This window comes from Neopelma chrysocephalum, unplaced genomic scaffold (assembly GCF_003984885.1).
Source record: "Neopelma chrysocephalum unplaced genomic scaffold, ASM398488v2 Primary Assembly neopelma1_97517, whole genome shotgun sequence".
In the NCBI taxonomy this organism is placed as follows: Eukaryota; Metazoa; Chordata; class Aves; order Passeriformes; family Pipridae; genus Neopelma; species Neopelma chrysocephalum.
Window position 1 is genome coordinate 1,514,205 of NW_020926159.1, and position 22,547 is coordinate 1,536,751.

General features: G+C 41.5%; 1 long non-coding RNA gene across 1 annotated transcript in view; it reads left to right on the forward strand.

Annotated features, from left to right (window-relative positions):
* The window catches only part of LOC113961958, an 82,770-nt gene extending 74,644 nt beyond the window's left edge, over positions 1-8,126 (forward strand). The window contains exon 3 of the long non-coding RNA XR_003532418.1: positions 8,082-8,126. This is a non-coding gene — a long non-coding RNA (uncharacterized LOC113961958). The remainder of the gene's footprint in view (positions 1-8,081) is intronic.
* The last annotated feature ends 14,421 nt before the right edge of the window (positions 8,127-22,547 follow it).

The window sequence follows — 22,547 nt, forward strand, 5'->3', positions numbered from 1 at the left end:
AGTCACCTTGAAAAAAGAGTTTTCAGGATACTTAGAGACCTCAGGTCAAAGCAACAGACTGCCCTGGGCCTGAGCAAGAAGAAAATTTACACCTGTTGGAAATATAAAGGAAAGGGTGATGAGCTAATTCAAAAGTATGAATGTACAAATAGAATGGAAAAGACCATTTAGATCAGACCAGATCAGATTTGGCCCCTGATCATTGCTCCCCAGCTTTAATCTGCCAGCTTTGCTACATGAGCATTATTCAGGAACAAGATCCAGGAAGAAGCATAGTCAAGCCAAGTTGTTCCTTCAAGTCTTTCTTGTTAATCTCTCACTTTTGCCACTTTGACATACTCTTGGTCACAGTGGAAGACTTCTATTTATTTAATGAAGATGTGCACCACCATTTATCATACACAGTTACATCCACTGGCTGGCAAAGTGTTAAAGACCATCATAAAATGTGTAGCACTTAGAATTCATCATGTCACTTCTCATCTGCCTCCAAAAATTCCATCAGGTCTGTCAGAGATGATTTTATGTTCCTGAAACTCTCCCAATTCCTTTATATCAGCTCATATTTTTCCAGATGTTTTGTGATCTCATCCTCTGCTAATGTCTCCAAGACCTTGTCTACTGTCAAAATCAAACTTTATTGCAAGCCTGTAAGTCCCTGATTTCACCTTAGTCCTCTTCGTATGGAATGGTTTTACATGTGCATTGTTCTTGTCCCTTAGTGCTCCTTCCTGTTACAATAAGCTCCTAAGTATTCTTTAGCTGACCAGCATCCTCTTCCATCATCTCTTTCATGAGATTCAGGTGTGACCAGGTGAGCCCTGCAGCTGTCTCCTCTTCCCAGTGATTTTTTTTGTTTTGTTTTTAAAGATTGATACTCAAATTGCTTTTGCTTTCAGAATCTTTTGTTTTAATTTCTGGCACTGTATTTTGTTTCTTCCTGGAGACCTACTTATCACTGATGGTAGAAGACTGAGGCTGAAGTAATGATGATACATTAACTAAGACAATCCACAGACTGGCCATTGTTTATAGAGCTTTTTATGTCCAGACAAGACTGTTAGTGATAAAAAATAATGAACATCAGGTGTCTTCTTACTGCTTTATGTGCCAGTGAAAAACTGTTCAATTCACCGAAATTTTTATCTGGAATATCAGACTGGCAAATGGTTCAGAAATTCTGTGGTTGTGTATGCCGGAATAATGTTTGTATGGATGTGATGGTCACAACTAAGGGATACAGTAGTTGCAAAACAGCTAATTTGTCCACTATAAAGGCGTTCAGACCCACAAGAAAACGGCACACCAGATTTGCATTGAGACATTCCCTCTTCTCATCCCAGAAATGAGAAGTCTAGGGCCAGTCTCAGGGCTAGAGGAGTGATTTGAGTCCAGGAATCTTGCAGTCCTCTACCATCCCCAAAAGATGTCTCTTACTTTGGAAACATCTTGTAGAATTATGTTCTGATAATAATAACTAAATCCATTGGGTTACATAATTGCTGCAAAAATGCTTAACATTCAACAAATTGTAAGGCCCACTTGTAATTCATCTGTCAAATTTTGTGGACAAGATGTAACTCCATTTGAAGATTATTTGCAGTATTAAGATACCTAGTTGTAGTTACGTAAAATTTACACGTGTGTTGGGGTTTTTTTTCCATACAGGAAAAATCTCATTTTAAAGCCAAAAACTGACAGTCTATTGTTGAATGGGCTTACAGTTCCTCAAACCAGGCAAGGAGCCCTTTTCATCAGGTCAATCAGAGGCTTCATGCAGTGAAAATGGTTTGGCTGGATGCAGAGATCCTTCTGTAAACAGGGACTGGCCAGAGGACCTGCACAGGACTCTTGCTCTGTCCTTTTTCTTTGACTAACTGCAGGGTTTAGTTGCTCATGGGCTCAGTTTAATATCTTTCATGTGCTTCAAAGATGAGTAAGTTAAAGGTAGGGAAATTGCCTTACAACGAGGGAGGATAAAATTTTTAATACGGAATCACTCATTTTATTTAACAAAACCTGAATTCCTCCCTCCAATCCCATTGTGACACATATGAGTTATCACTCTTTGTCATTGCTTTCTTCTCTCAGGAGAAGAAGAGGTGTTTGGTCAGTGGGGTCACATGGAGTCTGATAACACAGATTCAAATCTGCTTAGCCACAGACTTGAACAGTTCACATGGATTGAGATCTTACAGTAGGGAATTTAGGGATCACAACTTTCAGAGATGTAGGACTATGTTTGATTTATTGCTGCTCTGTTTTGTAGGAAATTTCCACAAGGACTTGCACAAGGTTTTTTTGTTTGTTTATTTATATTCCTCTTCTCCTCTCCACCCAATGAGCATGAGGTTCCTAATATAGCTCCTAATATAGCTTTGACTCTCTCAGCTTCCTATTCCACCTGAAAAGTGGGGATAATAGCACTGTCCTCCTTAATTGGTGTGATTTAAAACAAATGCACTGAGCACAATTGCTACCATTTAAGATAATGGAGTTTGATGGCAATTGGGTACCAACAGATATAAATAACCACTAGATGAGACCCCACAGACTTTTGAGTTTTTAGTAAATTATTTGGACAGTTTAGATTATTCTACCACTCAAAACAGCGACAAAGTTTCCTTGGCTGGCAGAAGGATAAGAATTGTGTAACAGATAAGTGTCCTTGAATAAGAACCTCATATATCTCCAAGCATTACTCACTTTTAGCACATGAGCTATAAGAGAGTTGAAACCAGTGATAACTTCCCTTCTTGCTGAGTTTGTGCAAACATTTCCTGAGGCTTCCAGTTTTACCACAATAGAAGGCTTTTAAAGCTTAAATAGAAATAACTTGAATTATTAGCATCAGTCCCCCAGCCCAACCACAAGCATGTTTGAGCAGCTCTTGCTGATAACACACTGCAACAACTACATTTTCCTCACTGTCCGCAAAATAAGCTGATACTTGTGATTACCACACAGTGGGAAATCACTGATTTGATGGACTGTTGTCCCCAAATAACCTTTCAGCTTCTTCCCTGCCTTTTTAGCCTGACCATTTCAACACAAAACGCAAACAATTTCTCAGTGAAACCACAGGTCAGACACTTTGTTAACAGGTATTTATGGTGCCTTGCTGAAGTCAGTGGCTCTCTGCAATGAATAACAGCAGCAGATTTGGCCTTCTGTGACTGAACTTCAGATGTGAGGGTTTCCTTACACTCTTTGCGTGCAAGAATGGCCTTGGAAGCCAACCCACTGGTTTCACCTCCACCTTCAGCACTGCACAGCCCAAGGGGCCCCAAAAGTACAGGAGGGCAGATCATAAAACAGAGACCTCATTTCCTTCCCTATGTGAGCAGAGCATATGTACTCCATTGCAGCTGAAGGCCAGTAGCATTTTATAACTCAGTGAACTTTCTATCTCCTATTCTGATATTGATTTTCCTCCAGTTTCTATCGTGGTCAGCCACGGTCAGCTATTCTCCTCTCATTTTTACACAGATCATTAGGAAATGCTGACTAGTCCTTAAGGAACCTCACTGTTAAACCCACTCCTGGCCCCGCAGTTCACCTTTTGGTGCTCAGTTATGGCCCCTTCACTTTTCCAGTCCATATTTCTCTCTTTCATCATGCATCTGCTCACATGACATGACATGAAAGATGTCAATGGAGACTTGGTAGATTTCTTAGTTTAGGCTTGAGCCAAGCACAGATGTCTGGTCAAAGACCCAGCCTGGGTTTATGGGAGGCCACCACAGATTTATATGCACCTCTTTGTCCATGCAGCTGAGGACATCAAGAGACGTGTTGTAGCCACGTATCTCACTCATGATTAGTCATTCTTTTTCCACAGAGGTCTCCACATAGTGTCATAGATTTCATGGAATCATTAAGCTTGGAAAATGCCTCTAAGATCATGGAGTCCAACTGTTCACCCAACACCACCACATTCACCACTAAACCATGTCCCCAAGTGTCACATCCACATGCCTTTTGAACACTTCCAGGAATGGTGATTCCACCACTCCCTGGGTAGCCTGTTCCGATGGCTGACCACTGTTTCAGTGAGGAAATTTTTCCTAATATCTAATAGAAATCTCTCCTGGTACAACTTTAGGCCGTTTCTTCTTGTCTTCATGATTTGCCAAAAGTTGGACACCAATACCCTTGGATCAAACCTCTGATCTTGTTGGTCCAACATTTTATCAGCCAACCCAGATCTCATTCAGGTTTCATATTTGCAGCTGGCTGACTCCAGTGGCTTTATACTGGATGAATGTGTGGTGTGGATGGACATTCCATAATGAATGATGAGGAGTGAGACACTCAGCACCCACCAAGCAGAAAGAGAGGAAGGTCTCAAATCACTAAGTAGTGTGTTAGCTGGCACCTTCCACTAGATATTTCTCCATCTACCAAGGTTTTATTTTCTCTGGAGGTCCTTCTTTTGCACCCTTGCTTTGTATCACATAATTTCCTTTACTCCATGATGCTGTGTTGTGGCCATGCAGAATTACATTTGAAGGGGGAAGACTTATAAACAATTTAAATTCACATTTCAGGGAGAAGTTTTCTCCCATGGAGTCAAATGGAGCCAGAAAGTGCAATTCTTTAACATCCTTTATCAAGCTCAGCTCTTGCTGTGGCAATTAGGTCACCATGTTAAACCTTTTGTGGTCATATGCAAACGGGAGCTAAAGGCACTGTGGTAAATTAGCTCATTTCAGCCAGATCAAGGCTCATTATATAGTTATTTGTTGCTCCTGGGGATTCCTAATTAGCCAGTTACTTCTTCTGCTAGAGTTTTAAAAGGAGCTGGGGTTTTGATAAGCTAGTGCATATTAATAAAAGTGTCTTATGGAAGGCTGTGCTTTGCCATTTCCAAACTGTGTGAGTGGTCCTAACATCCCAAATTCTCTATATGCTTCAGGAGACATAAATGGCACTGGCTTTTGGTGGCTTTAGGACACAGTTCCAAGTCTTGATAACTAGGTTTCCAGAGGCAAAGTAAGTGATTCCATTCACGTGCTTTGGCATGGGAAAGCTGTCTTTCATTTCAACTGAGAAGGATAAGAGAAGGTTTTCATATTTGAATATTTTTTCTTTTCTTTTTTTTTCATTCTTCTCCAAAGAAAGAAAAAAAAAAGGTATTTTCCAATCAATTAATTTCTTCTTAAAAATATTTGTCTTTTTTTTTCCAAGTAGACCCTCTAATAATCATCATTATGATGAGCATTTCCTTTCTGTTCTAAAAAATGATGGACAATGTTGCATTTACAAAATGTAGCAGAACTGCTACAAAAACAGTGGGACTAACAGGAAGAACTGAACAGGTTTAAGTCTCAGCAAGACACAGCATCCATAATGCAAAAAAGCAAGGAAAAAGGTACCTACCACTGTAATATTTAACTTTAAGAATGGAAGAATGGAACCACTTGAAAATGAGGAGGTCAGGGTTTTTTTAGGAAATAGAAAGGCACAGCTAAAAGGCTTAAATGGCTGTAGTTGCTATGGAGACTTTTAAAGATGAGGTACTGTAATGATTTATGATATTGATCAACTAAAATTCTCCCTAAAATTTCCCATGATTTCCCCCTTTAAAAGCTCAGAAGTTTTTTATAAAGGAAGGAAAAACAGCAGCAAATACTACATTTGATTAAATATGAAACATTAATAAAGCAGGACAAGAAATAATTTGAGGAAACTCATGCCAAAACCATTTAAAAACACCCTAAGAAAAATCTTCCAAACGCTTTTCTTTGAAAACCAGAGAGTCCAAAGAAGTAACAGCTGATTCAAAGAAAAGACAGTTCTTAGACAAGATAAGACCACAGCAGAAAAGCAAAATAGTTTTTTTTTGAGAAGCGGTGAGAGGTTCTTACAACAAAATTTTCCTCTGTGGTGGATTAAGCTCAAGAGCTGTGTCAAGATGAAGAGTTATTAGCAGAAATTTTAGAACAAGCCAATAAAATGTAACAGTAAAAAGCAACCAAAACTGGATGTCATTCACTCACAAGTTCTGAGGAAACTCACTCACAAAGCAGCAAACCTCCTAATTGTGATATGGGATCCACCACTTATATAGTGATTTCACTGTATAAGTATTTTCACTGTAGATAAGAAGACTACAGCGTTTATAAAGTTATCTTTAAAGCTCCAAACATCATCTTGGGAATGCCAGATAATATTCTAACTTCTCTTTAATGCACATTGGTTGACATTGTATTAAATTTCCCTGGAAACATTCAAGGTCAGATTGGACAGTGCTCTGAGCAATCTGAATTCTAGATCTAGTAAAGTATTTTTAAGAAATTAACCTTTCATGGTGTAATAAGAAGTATCTTGACATGGGTTAATGGTTGAAAGGTTGGAAACAAGTTAAGGACTGAAATAAATGGCTGGTTTTAAGAATGATACCCAACAGAGAGATGAGGTAAGACTTGTGCTGTTCAACCTATTTGCAGAAGATTTAGGAAGAGATTGAGGGGAGCAAATAATGGTTTATCCAAGGTCATCAAAGTTGAAATGTATTCATGAAAAAAATTCACCAGATAATAAAATGACAAATCAAATGCAACATCAATAAAAAAGCATTGGGCTCATACAAAAAATATTAACTGAGTTATGTGCAATGATGGAGTACAAAATGTCTTTTACCACCCAGGAATGACATCTGAGTCACCACAGTTAATTCTCTGGAAATCTTGTCTGTGCTGTGTTATGTCAGATAACATGTGTATCAGGAATTCTTAGGAAAAGAAATTACAAAAGAGCAAAAGGATGATTACACAACTGTATATATCTAAGTCTGGTAACACCCTGAATGGACTGATTTAGATCTAGTTGCTTAATTTGCATTTTTTTGGTAGTTGTTTCCTTTGCATTCTCTTTTTGCGGATGAGTGAAGATGAATTTTGCTACTTTTGAGGCACTGGTGTCTCACAGGCACAAAGTAGCAACGTTGACATTTTCTCCATAGACCCTTTTGTTTTGGCAAACTAGGGAATGCCAAGGGAAGTATCAGCCTAGGAGGTGCTCCTTTGCCATCCTGCCTGGATTCCTTGGTATGAAAGTAGTTATTATTATTATTTTACGGGGAAGGAATTTTTTCATGTGGCTGAAACAAGAAGCCATCTGAATCTTGTTGCTTGTTTTGCCACTTACTTAACATCAGATTTTGCCTAAATTTCTCTGTGCCTTAGTTTGAGGGTACAAAATGGAGAGAATACTTCTTCCCTTTTCCATGGGGCTCCTGGGATGCTTATCTCGTTGCTCTGTGCAAAGCTGTTGGAAACCTGAATATTAAAAGTGCAAATAATTAGAAGTCATTAATATTAGCTAATGTTGCCCTTGCTTCGTGTAACAATTTAACTTTGGAAAGTCAAGTCTCCATAAAAAAGAGAAACCCTTCTTTGTACTTGGTGTGGATGGATTATGATCATTCTAGGACTCTAGTTATGTTTGTTGGCATAAACTTAGAGAAGTTTCAAACAGCCAAAGTAAAAATAAATCTTATTATTGTACATTTATACTAAGCAGGGTTCACAGTTTCCTCTTTATTTTTTTTAGATTGCTATTTTGATTTTTCCCCCTGAAAAACAAATACTGGAATATAATGTTATTTTAACTTTGAAATTTATGGTCTTCCTGACAACAGGTAGTCACAGTTGCATTCTTGCAAAAGAAAACAAAATTAAAAATATAGACACAGGAAATAAAATTAATTTTAAAATATATGAAAACATTTATTCTGTGCATCAGCCCAAGTGAACAGACAAGTCTCTGACTGATACCCACCACAGACTGCAGTTTCTTGAATTGATTGATTAATAGGACAGAAATGAGGAGGTGTGAATTTATTTTGGACTTCAACGGGGTTGAACAAGGTTTGGCACAGTTCAGCTGGGCTTAATCTGCATTTTAAAGTCTATGAACAGTGACCACCTACTGGCACCCTTCAATGTGTTAGGTCCCATAGAAAGGAAACATTTTGCACTAGACTTCATTTCAGCTAATGTTCCTGGATTTATAAAGGTACTAAAAAGGCAAGAGCAATCTGATTTCAAACTAACAAAATACCCCTTTTCCCTTAGCGGGATTGAAACTCAACAGAAGACTCAAGGAAGGAGGAGAAAGGTAGGTGGGATTGGAGAAACAATTTCTCATTGTTTGGAGGTAGATTGTTCTTTTGAGGGCGACGTTACCCTGAAAATAAAATTAAATTCCTTTTGGGTGTTTTCACCATTAAGCATCAAGATTTTCATTTAACTGTGTGAAAGGTAGTAAAGAAGTAATAAATAACAGTTCAATTGGGAAAAAGCTGCAGAGGAGGAAAAAAAAATGCTGAAATGCTGAGAATTTTATCTGAGCTAAAAAAAAATGGAAGCAGAAAGATCTCACTGTATTTTGCAGCAAGGATAATTAAAAACAAAGGCGTCTTTTAAGACAGAGCAAACATTCCCCACCATCTCCTTTTTCTGGCAAAGCCAAGAAACACCCTCTGAAGTGAAATAACCATAACAAGAAAAGGCATCTTCTTGAAGAAATTTTGACTCATAGTTTACTGCTTTATAAGCAGTTCAATAGAAAGATGTTCCACGCCAGGGCAACAAGTCAAGAATCCACATTTTTAGTGCTGGTTTAGCCTCCTATGTGATTATTTTTACAACATGTGCAATTAAAGACAGATTTTTCAGCTCCCTGATTGTGACCGGATAGAAAAGGGTTTGCACACATACAAACACAGAGGGAAGGAAAACGCCACCTCTCCCCGTAATGGTCTTCATTAAAAACAGCTTTGCCCAGCTTCTGTTTTATTTCATTTTGGTGATTTAAATTTTCCTTCTCTAGTACGTGATGGTTTTTTCCTTCCTTTCACTTCACTGGTCCAAAGGAAAAATCTGATAGTCCAAACACCAGCATTTTCAGTCATTTGCTCAGGAAGGAGCTGTCATGTTTTCGGGGGAAAGATGGGGCTGGGATGGGAGGGACAAAGGGAAAACTCAAAAACCACGGAATCACTGCTCAAGCCCAAGGTTATCAACACTCACACAGTTGTTGGGGGAGTTTCATGCTGCTCCCAGTAGCACCATAGGCTTGGAATGGGAAAACTGGTCATCCCTTTGCACTCTATTGCACCTGATGGAGAGTAAATGGCTAAAGGCATGAGTTCACCTTCCAGGCCTGATTAGCTGCCAACAAGCTTTTTTTTACCCTAATCTGCAAATTTGTCCATGTATTTATCTTAGTTGTCCAGCATGATTTTGAAATAAAAGTATGCCACTGACCATGAAATTGCCTACTGTGCCTTTCAATGCTTCAGCACTTCTATTACCAGGAGTTTGTCTTTGCAAACAAGAATTGCCTTGTGCAAGAAAAAGAGCAGGAAAATATTCCAGGAATTATTTTGTCAATTCATTGTAGCATTTTTATAGACATTGACTTGTTTCCAGGTAAAATATGACCGAACAAGAAATTATCATTATTGTTAAACTACACTCTCAGTCAAAATTTCTGTGAATCCATCTCTTTCAAGGGGGGCTCTGGAGATAAATTTGTTTCCCTATGATCTAAAAGAAAGGGACACATAACAATAATATAGCATTGAAGGTAAATGTTCCTTCTTTCCTTTCCCTTTTCTGGACAAATCTGACTCTATTCAAGGGATGTGTTTACCCCAGTGCTGAACTGGTGTGGACAAGAGCCCAGCTTTGATCCTGCTGGAAACATCCATAGCATTTCAAAGTGATTCAGTGTGGGCTAATATGGAAGGGAGGTATTTGTAGCTGCCCATCCCATTTACTTGCTAGGATGGGAATAACTCAGAGGTTTGGCAATGTGTCTGGTGGGAATGAGGATTTTGGGGTTGTGCTGGGTTAAGGAGGGGTGGGCATAGGCAGAAATCCTCCAGTTTCAGGTCCCAACATCCCCAATGCCACCAAAGAGGAGCTTATCATGGCATTGTGTTTTCATCAACTGGCTCAGGATCCCCCAGTGCCTTTAACTTGCTGGGGTGGCCCAAACCTCAGTGTCCAACAGTTTGATTTGGGTTGTTTTTTAAAAAAGACCTGAAACACCAATTTTCCCCTTACTCCTTTAGCACCAAAGCCTCGGAGCCATAGGCAGCATGAAGCAGGAATGCCATGCTGGCCAGACCTTCTTTCTTGGGATGGGTTTGGATTTATAACTTGCTAAACCATGTCCCAGTGGGAAGGTGGGAGGCTCCGAAGCCGCTTTGTGTGTGTGTGTGTGTCCACGCACGTACGCGGGAAGCGCTGGAGCTCTTAGGGCTCTCCAGGACTCTTTGGAGAGAAATCCAGACCTGGAGACAAAAAAGAAGGTAGCATTCATGCCCAAGCACATAGTGGGGGTAAACATATTTTGTAAATGGAAGTTTGTTACTCACATTGTACGACGGGAGCTGCTGTTTACCCACCGCCGCTCGGATGCTGACGTTGCCAGAGGCTGAACGATTCAGCGGCGATCACTTATAAATAGTGCTGACCAGAAACAGAAACAGTGAAGAGTTTTCATTTAAAAAAAAAAAGCCTTCAATATTTTTTTTATTTATTTTAGGGGAAGAGTTAAAACTACGTGCTTTCATTGATATTTCCATTTTTTCCCTCATCTTCTCTCTACACTGTCGTATTCCTCTTCTAATTTTGTTAAGTTTTGGGCTTCGATTGAATTTTTTAAATTTTATTTTTAAATTGTTTTGGTTTATCTTATTTTATTTCATATTCTATTTTACTTTGTTTTACTGCTGGAAAAAGCAGCAAGGGCAGAAGAAAATAAAAGAAAAGAGAAATAATGAAATACAGAAAAATCCTAGCATTTGGGCATTTGTTGAAAACTAGAACTCCCCTTTTTTAATTAAAACAGGTTTTAAACAAAAACTCCCATTTTACCAGAGACAAATTTTTGTTATTAAAAAAAAAAAAGCTTCTAGAATCCCTGATAATAATAATTTATGGGTGTTTAGAGCCCGTTGGTAGATACAAAATATATTACCCCTTTGCTCTGGCGAGATGGAGTAGCTCAGGAAAGTTAAAACTTAATAGAAAAAGGTAGGATAATCCCTCCATGCATTAAACTTTTCTGAGAACCTCCCTTAAATTCTCCACTCCGCAGGTCAGCCCTGGATACTATTAAGATGAATAAAGAAGGTAAATGTGTGAGGAATCTGGATTTTGCCCTCCAGCCAGCGAGGCCGTGTGTGACAGAACCACCGTTCCTGGTGATACTGGTTTGCATCCTCCTGCCCAACACAGCAAAATCTCCCCATCCACACTGAAATTACATACTGCAAATTCCAGGTCAGGCACTCACTCTTTTTGAAAGCTAAAGTGATCGTTTCCCTGTGCCCAGTTTTGATTTCCTGAGCATAAAAGTGATGTGTGTTCTCCAAAGCGTTGGCCCACACAAGCTGGGCAGGTACCCACAGGTCTTGAAGGTTTCTTTTATGAATCTCACTGGAAGTGTGGCTTCAGAAACCAGATAAAAATCTGCCATAAGTCAACGGGAACTTTGCTTGTGCAAGGACTGCAGGACCACAGAGCATAAAAGCCAGGGGATCTTTCTTTTTGCTTCTTACAGGATGATAATCCATGGCCTTTTATGAAAATTATGAGTTTTACTTGCAAGACAATGGGCAGATAACCAGTTCCTGAGAAAGAAAAGAAAAAAAATGGGTGCAGGGGATGCGAAATAAAAAGAAGAAAATCAAGGGCAATATTCTTCTTCTTGAGAATGACCAATGGAGGAATGGATGCTCCAATCGCAGCTCCTTTCCAGAACATCCTCAGCCTGTTGTCCCTTTTCCTCCCAGCTCACAGGATCGTTCTTTCTAATTAGGCAGCAAATACAGGGAGGGAAAGCTAGTAATTTTTTTTCTTTTTCCCTAAATGAATAGAGTTTTTTCCTGTTCCACAAGGTGGCAACATCGCTTCAGAGCTCGCAGCACCCTCCATGGTACAGAGACAGTAAGAAACTTCACAACTTTTAAGCTGTTTCAAACATGTTCTTTGGGATGATTTAAACATAAGGGGCAAAAAAAAAAAAAAAAAAAGCCATTGTTCTAATTTTCATCATTTTAATGTTTTTCAAACATGTGATTTAAAATTATATCTACCATCTTTTGCACAATTTACTGTGTGTACTACCTGTGTGATCTCATTTTTGCTGCAGATCTTGTTGTACAGATCACCAGAGGGAAAGGCTGGTTTAACACTTTTTCACTGAGTGGAGGCTCAAATCTAAAATAAGGGTGGCCAAAATAAGAAATGGAACAAAACTGAGCCTTGATCTTTAGGGTTGATAAGGAACCAAAGTTTTATTTAGCATTTTTAGCCAGAGTTTAACTTTACTTTTAAGTAACTTCTTAGAAGCCAAACTCTGTGACTCATAGACTGTCCTTTCACATCTCTCTTCTCTCTGTTTCTAACTCCTATTTCTTTCCCTAAACAATTGATTTTGCTGTCTTAAACAACATCTCTACACTTCACTAATGGCTGCATGGCTATTTCTTCTGTGGAAGTTGAAAAGAAATGAAAGAACTCCACCTTCCTAAAAACTATAACTCAGACCCTCTTCTTGGTCTGCACAGCACTAAGGACACAAAAGTATGACAGATATGAAAAATAAAATAAAAGAATATGGATGTTGTGAAGTTAATGGCAAGTGCAAAGCCCTTCATTTCCCACACTGGATCATGCAGGCTCTGATATAGTAAAGAGTGTGAATAATTTGGCACATGTACCTGACATCCTATTAGCCCCCCTGGATCAGAATGAAAGTGGTTTGCAGACAATGGTGGGCAACGTCAGCGGGTGAAGAGCAGGAGAATCAATCCAAGGGCCCTACTAGAATGAAAACAGTGTGCCCAGGTGGCCAAGAAGGCCAACAGCACCTGGCTTGTATCAGACATAGTGTGGCCAGCACGACCATGGCAGTGACCATCCCCCTGTGCTGGGCACTGGTGACATTGAGGTGCTGCAGCGAGTCCAGAGAAGGGCAACCAAGCTGGAGAAGGGTCTGGAGCACAAGTCTGATGAGGAGGAGCTGAGGGAGCTGCAGAGGCTCAGCCTGGAGAAAAGGAGATTCGGGGGGGACCTTGCTGTTCTCTACAGCTCCCTGAAAGAAGGGTGGAGTTGGGGGGAGATCAGTCTCTGCTCCCAAGTAACAAGTGACAGGACAAGAGGAAACAGCTTCAAGCTGTACCAGGGGAGGTTTAGATTGGATATTAGGAAAAATTTCTTCACCCATAGGGTGAAGAGCTCTTCAATCTCATCAGGTATGTCTGCATTAGAGCAGCTCAAGGGATGTCCTAAGACCATGTTATCCTGTTGTAGATAATGTGGGTAATCCTCCATTGCTGCAGGATATCTTCATGGCCAGCTTTGGGATACCTGTAGAGCCAAGAGGATGTGTTTCACAATCTTTGTGCAAGCTGCATTCCTCCCAGCTGCTCTTGCAATGAAGATTTGGAACTGGATGATCCATAAGGTCCCTTCCAGCCCAAACCATTCTGTGATTCCATGGTGTGTGGTACTGGCTCTCCAGAGCAATGTGGGAAATGTATAATGCACAATGTGTTCAGAGAGTAGGTTTATCATGAATGCAGGCCTCTGGTCTGGGAATAACCCTTCCAAAGCACACAACCAGGTTTGTTTCTAAGGGTTGTTGGCAGTATCAAGCTTGGTGTTGGTGAAATGTTTCTACCCATTTTTGGCTGCAGCCAACTCACTGCTGATACAGCCCTGAGATAAGAACTGAGCACAGACAGTGTCTTTCATTAACCCCTCTGCAATCACCAAATTTCTTGCTGCTCAGAAACGAATCAGAAGTGGGGGCTTTCCTCTGGCTTTGCCTGTCTCTTCCCCAGCCAAGTTTCTCCACCAATCCATGGAGACAAACCATTTGTTTGTTTTTAGATGGGCTGCAGAGCCCAGAGATGCCTTAATAAGGGACACTCAATTGATTTGTATATAAATGAATAACTGAGAGGGAAATTCAGCCCTGGATTCTCCAAGGAAATCTTGGACATTGCTCTTGGCTGACAGCAGAGACTGGAGCTAGGAGTACCGAATACAAAGCTGCTCCCATGTTTGCAGCTGAGCAGGCTTTAACTTTTCCTTTCTTCCCCCTCTCCTCCCCCCTACTTTTTCCATTGTAACTCAGAGTGCATTTTTGCAAGATATCCCTGAAATTACTATTACTACATCGCAATATTAGATCAATGCAGTGGTAACACAGTCCAGATTGTTATGGCATTCGCATCTTGATGCCTTCCATACTGTCTTGCGGAATCCAACCTAATACCACGATTAAAATGCCTTTTCCATTTCTCCAGAGCATTCTCCCTGCTGCCATTACATAAACGTCTGCCTATCTAGGGTTTTGTACTGGCACCCAACACCGGGGTCTTTGAGAGTCTCTAATGAACAGAACCTCCACTCATTAAAGGGAGATGAAGGCTCTTGCCAAAGCCTGGGATTAAATTAGAGTCCGTTCGGTTTCTCTTCTCACTGACATCATTATGAATCAGGGAAAACACTCTATTCAAGTGAGTTGTGTTACAGCAATGTAAAGCCAGAGTGAGTCCAGAATCAAGCTCGTTCATTTTAGCACCAGTCTTCCTTCGTTTTCTCTGGCAGCTTTTTCCCACTCTACAACTCACCTGCCGAAAATAGCAGCCCTCGGTGTAATGTAGCTCCTTCTCACGGACAAGCACTAAGCTTCAGAGACAGGAACCCTTCAGAAGTCATATTTAAGTGGAATGGGAGAGGGGAGAAAAATTACCAAAAGGATGAAAAAAAGAAAAGGAGACAGTTGAGTATCATAGTCTTTGAAAGTGGCAGAGAGCCAAGTTTCCCAGAGAAACTGTGGATGCTCCATCCCTGCAAGTGTTCAAGGCCAACTTATGTGTCCCTGACCATGGCAGAAGGGTGGGAACTAGATGCTCTCAAAAGTCCCTTCCTACCCACACCATTCCATGATTCTGTGATTCTATAATTTCTTGTTCATGATTCTACGATTCTATGAGCTCTTGTTGAGAGCTGCAGCCTGAGTCTTGCACCCCTTTCCACACCCCTAGGAGGACTCAGACAACAGGGGAGATGCACAGGGAGGGGCATCATTCACACCACCAGATTTTCCAAGTCTTCTCTGCAAAGGGCTGTACTCACAGTCAGCTGGGAATTCTCATTCTTGCCCCACCACGAAAACAGATGAGAGTAGATAGCAGAGGAGCCTTCATTTTCCAGTGTCCCCAGGGATGAGAATAATCTTTCCACAAGATTAAATGTCCATGGGGAGCTGTGCCTCAGTAGTCCAGGCACAGCATCAACAGGCTTGAAAGAGCACTTTGACACTATCTTGTTTAAGAAACAGGGTGGTTCCCACCACACTGAGAGCCAAGGAAGGAAGAAGGAAGTCCTTCATGACAATCCAACCAGTCTTAAATCCATTTCCCACAAATGTGAAGGTACTGGTTTCAGTGGGATCCCACAACACAGTTGGCATTCAACTGGGAAATCTTTGTTGGTGATATAATCCCAAGGTTTCCTGCATCATTAGTGAAGAAAAATAAATACTTTCAAAGGGCAATTTGGGTCTTAGGTGGGAAAAAAGGGCTGTTCCAGAGGGGTGGGATGAAGCTGGGACAAGAAGAACAAACCACTTGGGGAATCAGATGGAATTTTAAAGACTTGTCCATTAATATGTCTGTGTGTCCAGAGATGTTATAAAGTCCCTTCCAAAAGCATCATACTCTCATTCCACATAACATCATAACTGCAATCCTGTGCCATTTTCACTTTAAAGCTGAAAAACCCCCTGATTTTTAGAATTCCCTCTAGAATGTCCTTTCTGACATTACTAAACCAAGTCAGATCTGGTTTTTTGAATAAGGACAGAGTTCTGGGAGATTTTTCAGTTTGAGGGATGTTTGTACATCTGCTGCCCACGGCAGCAGTGCCGGCTCATGGAATCTTGAAGCACTGGTTAAACTGCAGTGTGGTTTTCCAAGTGGCAGCTTGTACAAGGGTATTTTGGAGTATTCTCCAAGTGTAACAAAAGGGAGTAGGACACTCCCCTACTTTATCTGTCTGTGAGCCCTGGAGCAGCACGGAATATGTTTAATTTGGTTTATAGCAAATGGAATTTTGTATCAATGTTACTCCCAGGCTGGGCACTGGTGATGGGCTCTGTCCTGTGATATGAACGTTAGTGCCAATCTCACTTGTAGAGCCACATGAAAAGCCATGAGATCCAGTGTGAAAAAAACAGGGGATATGGAAAAAAACATTGCAATTATTAGAATTATTTATTACTGTTATCTATAGAGGGAAATTAATACAACTGGGTAAAATGAACAGATTTCATGAAATAGGTCTGTAAAGTCCATGTGCAAGCACTGCCATGTCTCTCTTTTGTGATAAAAGAAATTATTTTGTTTGTTAGAGGATTAAGTAAAGTGTTCTTATAACCACAGTAATATTAAAATCAGTGTTAGTAATAATAATATCAATGATAACAAAGATAATTATAATAATAATAGTAGTAAAAATAATATTATCTCAATTGCACCTCAAATTAAGAAAACCCATACCAAACAATCAGCCAAATTGTCAGCAACTTACTCTCACTGATAACCTACATGGAAAGCTGTTGGCTAAAGTCTTAATGGAATTAAAACCTGATGTTACCTTGAGTCACTATGGGACCTTAATATCTTGCCCTTAGTAATTGAACACGCAGAAGAGAGAAGCTATTCTTGGCATCACCCACAAACTGTGTGGAAGCACTTGGACACACTAGAAAGTCAAAGGCAGTGCAGGGTTGACATGTGCTGTAGGTTCACCAGGCAGAGGAGGAAATTGAGGCAGAGCTGAGTTATGCATTGCAGTCACACTGCAAATCCCCAGCGCTCAGACTTGCACGTCCCCCAGCACCAGCCCTTACAGCACAAGCATCACTCCTCGTGCACAGCAGCGCTTCCAAGTAAAAGAGAGAGATCAAAAGCAAAAGACGGCCTTTCAGATATTCCATTTCATCTGTAAAGGCAAGTGTAGGAAGATTGAAATGATTTTTTTTTCTTCTTGCCCATTTGATTAACATATGTTTGTCTGTGTTTCAGTATTTCACCACATATTTATATGAAATCCCTCTGCCTGTTTTTTTTTTTTCCTTGGCCTCTCCACAGGCTTTCACTCATGCTAGACCACTCCAAGGAACTTGCTCACAGTAAACCATCCTCATCTGTGCAATCCCAAACCAGTTCCTGAACCTCACTCAGGCAGCATCTCAGTGCATCTTGATTGTCTCCAAGAGTAGCAGATACTACTACTTTAAATAACCCACAGATAATCCCCAATCTCCTCAATGAGCTCAGGAGTGTTGGAAAGCGTGTACCACTCAGATCAAAAGTGAACCCAATTACAGCCATGCCACTGCCTTTTTCCCCCTTTGGGAAGGTGGAGTGAGTCACAGCAGACAACACTCGGTTCCTCTGGCTGGCTCTCAGGGTTGTGGTTTCCAGCGATAAATTCAGCCCGTGGGCAATTTACTGAGGAATTACATCGTGTGGTGTACAAGTCCTTCCACCAGCATTCAAGCCCCAGGAACTGATGAGGTTCAGTGCAGAGCATTCAGATTTGGTTTCTTTTTAATAACACTTACTGAACGTGAACAGCTTTAATAATCCCTAGCAGTCATTAAAATCTTTTCATCTTCAAAGTGCTCTACATATGCTAATTAATGCTCACAACCGTCCTGTGATGGTATTATTATCCCCATGTGGCAGCAAGGGAAATGGAAGCAATGAGGTTAAGTAATTTGCCTGAGGTCAGAGGGAGCTGATGACAAAGCCGCAAGCAGAACCCTCATCTTCCTCCCACAGCACTGTCATCTGGTGCCCACAGCCCCAGCTCTGTTTTGTGTTATGTGAGCATGGAACAGGTACCAAGAAAAGGGTGAAAAACGACATTTTGCCTTCCATGCCCACAGGCTCTGGCTATGCCACCAAGCCTACAAGTGTGCCAGCCCACCTGCCTCATTACCAAAGCGCAAAATGCAGCAGCATAGGGCAATTTTCAGGATACAGTTCCTGCTGCAGCTCCCTATGCCAGCACAGGCCCAAACCATCACTTCCTGTCCTCTAGACCCAGAAGCTCCAAAGCCAGTCATCCCACAGCTCAACCCACCAGCTAATGACCCGCAGTTGCCTCTTTCTAACCAGTCAATGGACATTTTGACTACATCTGTTCTAATAACTAAATCCACCATTTGAGACCAAGTGGGACAGTGTGGCCGTATTTGTCTCCAAGTCTCAGCTCCTAAGTCATAGAACCATAGAGTCCTAAAATGATTTGGATTGGAAGGGATGTTAAAATCATCTCGTTCCAACGCCCTTCCATGGGCAGGGACACCTTCACTATCCCAGGTTGCTGCAAGCCTCATCCAACCTGGCCTTGAACACTTCCAGGGATGGGGCAGCCACAGCTTCCCTGGGCAACCTGTGCCAGAGCTTCACCACCCTCACAGCCAAGAATTTCTTCTTAACACCTAATCTGTGTCTCTCTCTTTTAGTCTAAATTCATTCTCCCTGGTCCTATCACTGCCATCCCATGTGAAAAATCTCTCTCACTCTTTTTCATAAGCTTCCTCTAAGAACTGAAAGTCCACAGAACAAGGTTTCCCTAGAACCTTTTCTTCTCCAGTCTGAACAAACATGATGACACTATCCAAAATGCCTATGGAGAGAGCAGTGCTTGGCCTGGGCTAACTCCCAGACAATGTCTGGAAAGTGCTGACAGTACTTCTCTCCTGGGCCCAAAGTTTGCCATAGACAATTCCAACAATTCAATGGCACAGTCAACCTAGTTATAGTGTTTAGGCCAAGCCTTGATACCATTCAATTTTCTAGTCCATATACAGCTCATGTGGCCAAAGCACAGCTGGAGTCAGAAATGTGGATACCTTGTCCTCAAGAATTTTCCAAGACAAGCATCACTGTCCCTCAGTGTCACCATGCAGAGGAAAACAAAACTGAGAGTCGTGATTTGCTCAGGATCGTGTGCTATGTTAGTGCCGCAAACATAAGCACCACTTTGATCCTCTGGCCCAAAATTCAAGACCTGATTATTTGGTCAGCTTTGACTTTCCAAAACACAGTTACCTGACCATTAACATGAGCACACTTGCTAGTTTTACATCCAGCCTCTTTATGGTGGGTTCAGCTGCCAAGGATTTACTTTAGCCCGCATGATTAGGAGCTGATGAACTTCTCCTTCTATTCTCTACCCATTCAAATAAACAGAGAGCTGTGTTTTATTTTTAAAATAAACAAAGGCAGGCTGGACTGAAACCATGGTAGGAATGGCCCTAATTCTGTTCTTGGCTGAGCTGCCACTCGTAGAAGGTTGTTTTACTCTTATAGGGAGAAATGACTTATTACTATCAGAATAATAAACTCCTTCCTTTTATGCTTCAAATCAAACTGCAATCTGGTCTGTGCAGAACACATTTCCCACTCCTCCTCCTCATTCTCTTCTTCCTCTACCATGGGCTTCAAACACAGAATCCAGATGCAAGCTATTTTTCCCCCAGCCGAAGGATCTGACTTTTTGGCAAGCTGTGCAAGCTGTTGTGTGGGTGGTTTAAAACTTCCCTCTGGGCCTGTCATGTGGTTAGGGCTGTCTGGGTTGCTCTGAACTTCTGGACACCATTTTCCTTTGACTCACCTTTTATTCCAGCAGAAGCTGGGACCAAGTGTGCCTAGCAAATGGGGCTGCACAGAACTGCACTTTGGAGCCAGGACTTTGCTGCTTTTTTTCGCTCATGTAAAGTCCCTTGGCTGGGTTCACTAGACGATGCTGTCAGGAGGAAATCCCTGCAAATAGCTGTCTCCCTGACTTCACTTTGAGCCACTTCCTACTCACTTTCTGAGCGTCTCTTCCATGAAAATTCATGCTCTGTCATGTGTTACTAGTTAAGTCAGCAGCAAAGTCTATTCTGAGTCTATCAGGAAGGTCTAATTCCAGCCGTCAGGGCTGCAGTTCTGCCTTTCCTCTGCACCAGCCTGCCTTCCTTTAGATGATGTGCAAGCAGTGGTTTGCTTCTGCATCTTGAAACAGATGGAGAGGTGGCCCCAGTGACTCCAGAGCACCATGAGTCAGACAACCATGCCAGAATTTTCCCCTTTTCTCTAATTTAAATGAGAAGAGTGTTCTGCATCTTTCTGGTTAAGAGAAGACCCAACTCCAGGAGAGCAGCCCCAACTGCCCGGGTCTGCAAGCAGTGTGTTCCAAGTTGAGCAAACGTGCCCATTCATCTCATCAATTATCAACAAACCAGAACACTGGGTGGGTCCCCAACACTGGGTAGGTCCCCATCAATATCATTTCATCACAGATCTCTGAGTGCGTGGATTCCTTATCTGCTGTCTTCCCTATCACAGCTTTACAAAGACAGACTCTACACAGCAATCTATACAGTCAGGCTCGTCTCCTTTTTAACTGCTTCTGAAAACCAAAGAGGTTATTCCTTTGTGAGTAACCCTTGCTGTTTCCCAAAGAAAAGCCACTGGATAACCTAGGACTGCAATGATAGAATGAATGGCACTGCTCAAGGAAGGTGCCCTGCATCCTGTGACAGGGATGGGAATTTTAAACCACCCACACAACAGCTTGCACACCTTGCCAAAAAGTCTTTGGCTGGGAGAAAAAATAGCTTGCATCTGGATTCTGTATTTGAAGCCCAGGGTGGAGGAAGAAGAGATGCAGGGCAAGGTTGCAAGTGTTGATACATTTACTATATGACTGGTATACATTGGCAGTGCCGGGTTAATGGTTGGACTCGATGATCTTGGAGGTCTTTTCCAACCTTAATTATTCTAGAATTCTATGATTATATATGCAGTGGTTCACTAACTCAGCAGCAAGAGTATTACAGGAAGATGAAAGTAGGTATGGATTATATTTCATGAAATACCTCTTCCCTACAGTTGTGCTGTCTCTGGACCCTCACAAAACTCTTCAGAAGTAACCATAGGCTATTTTGAGGGCACTTCAAGCCCTCAATTGGTTTTGGTCCAAAATGATCAGAGCTGGTCCTTGTGATGCTTCCTATGGGGAAAAGACTTGATTTAAAACCTTGAAATCAAAACCACAAATGTTGTGTACCAGAGAGGAAGGTACCAGAGCCTCTACCTGAGCCTGAAAGCAGCATGTTTGGATAGGGTGCCCAACCCACACATTTGAAATTCATTAAATACAGACTTGCCTGGCAGCCTCACAAAAGAGCTTAGAGAGTCACCATAAATATGACAATAGTAAAATGTTTAAATCCTTGGAATGGATTAGTCCCTTCACAGAGAGAGGGCTAATTTTCCGAGAGAGGTTGACAACATGCGCTGCAGAAATTAAAGAATCAAATTCAACAGATCATACAATAATTATAGCATAAAGAAACATTGTAAATACTGGCAAACAGGCCATGACAGGTTATTCCTGTAACATGCATGAGCAGGAAAAGTTATTATGCTTTGGAGTACCTCAGGAGTCATGGAGGTCAACTCAGGACATGAAACACAGAAATGAGGAGCTTCAACTCAAGTAATATTCAAGTGAAGTAGATAACTAACCACAAATCTTTGCCCAGGGCTACTTAACTGATGCCAAACCCATCTTTTAGAGCTCTAAAAATGTTTTGATTAACTTCCCTCGGTCTTTAGAAACTACACTGATGAAACTACTCTGCCTATCCTTGAGCTTTCAGGTTCCAGGAAGATGGTTCTTCCCAGGTATTTCCAGGCAGTTCAGAAGCAAGGTGAGCTTCCAAGGGGACTTTTATTTCACTATAGAGGCTCATATGTTTTAGAAAACATTCAGACACACACCTGTATACTAGAATTCAGCTGCTGTGTTTGTCTCTACTGATTGGTATGAAAATACTGGTATAATCACAGAATCACAGAATCATTTAGGTTGGAAAATATCTGAGATCATCAAGTCCAACCTCTAACTGATCACCACCTTGTCAACTAGACCGTAGCCCTCAGTGACACGTCCAGTTATTTCTTCAACACTTCCATGGGTGGTGACTCCACTACCTCCCCGGCCAGCCCCTTCCAATGTTTAGCAACCTTTTCTGTAAAGAAATACTTCCCAATGTCCAGCCTGAACCTTCTGTCACTGGTTTTCTTCTCTGAGAGAAGAGACCAATCCCCACATGGCTACACCCTCCTGTCAGGGAGTTGTAGAGAGTGAGAAGGTGCCCCCCAAGCCTCCTTTTCTCAAGGCCTAAATAACCCCAGCTCCCTCAGCCTCTCCTTTGACTCTCTAGGGACTGACTCTCTAGAACCTTCCCCAGCTCTGTTGCACTCCTCTGGAAATGTTCCAGCACCTCAATGTCTTTCTTGTCGTGAGGGGCCCTAAACCGGACACAGCACTCGAGGTGTGACCTCAACAGTGCCCAGTACTGGAGGACAGTCACTTCCCTGGTCCTGTTGGCCACATTATTCTTGACACAAGCCGGGTGCCATTGACCTTCTTGGCCAC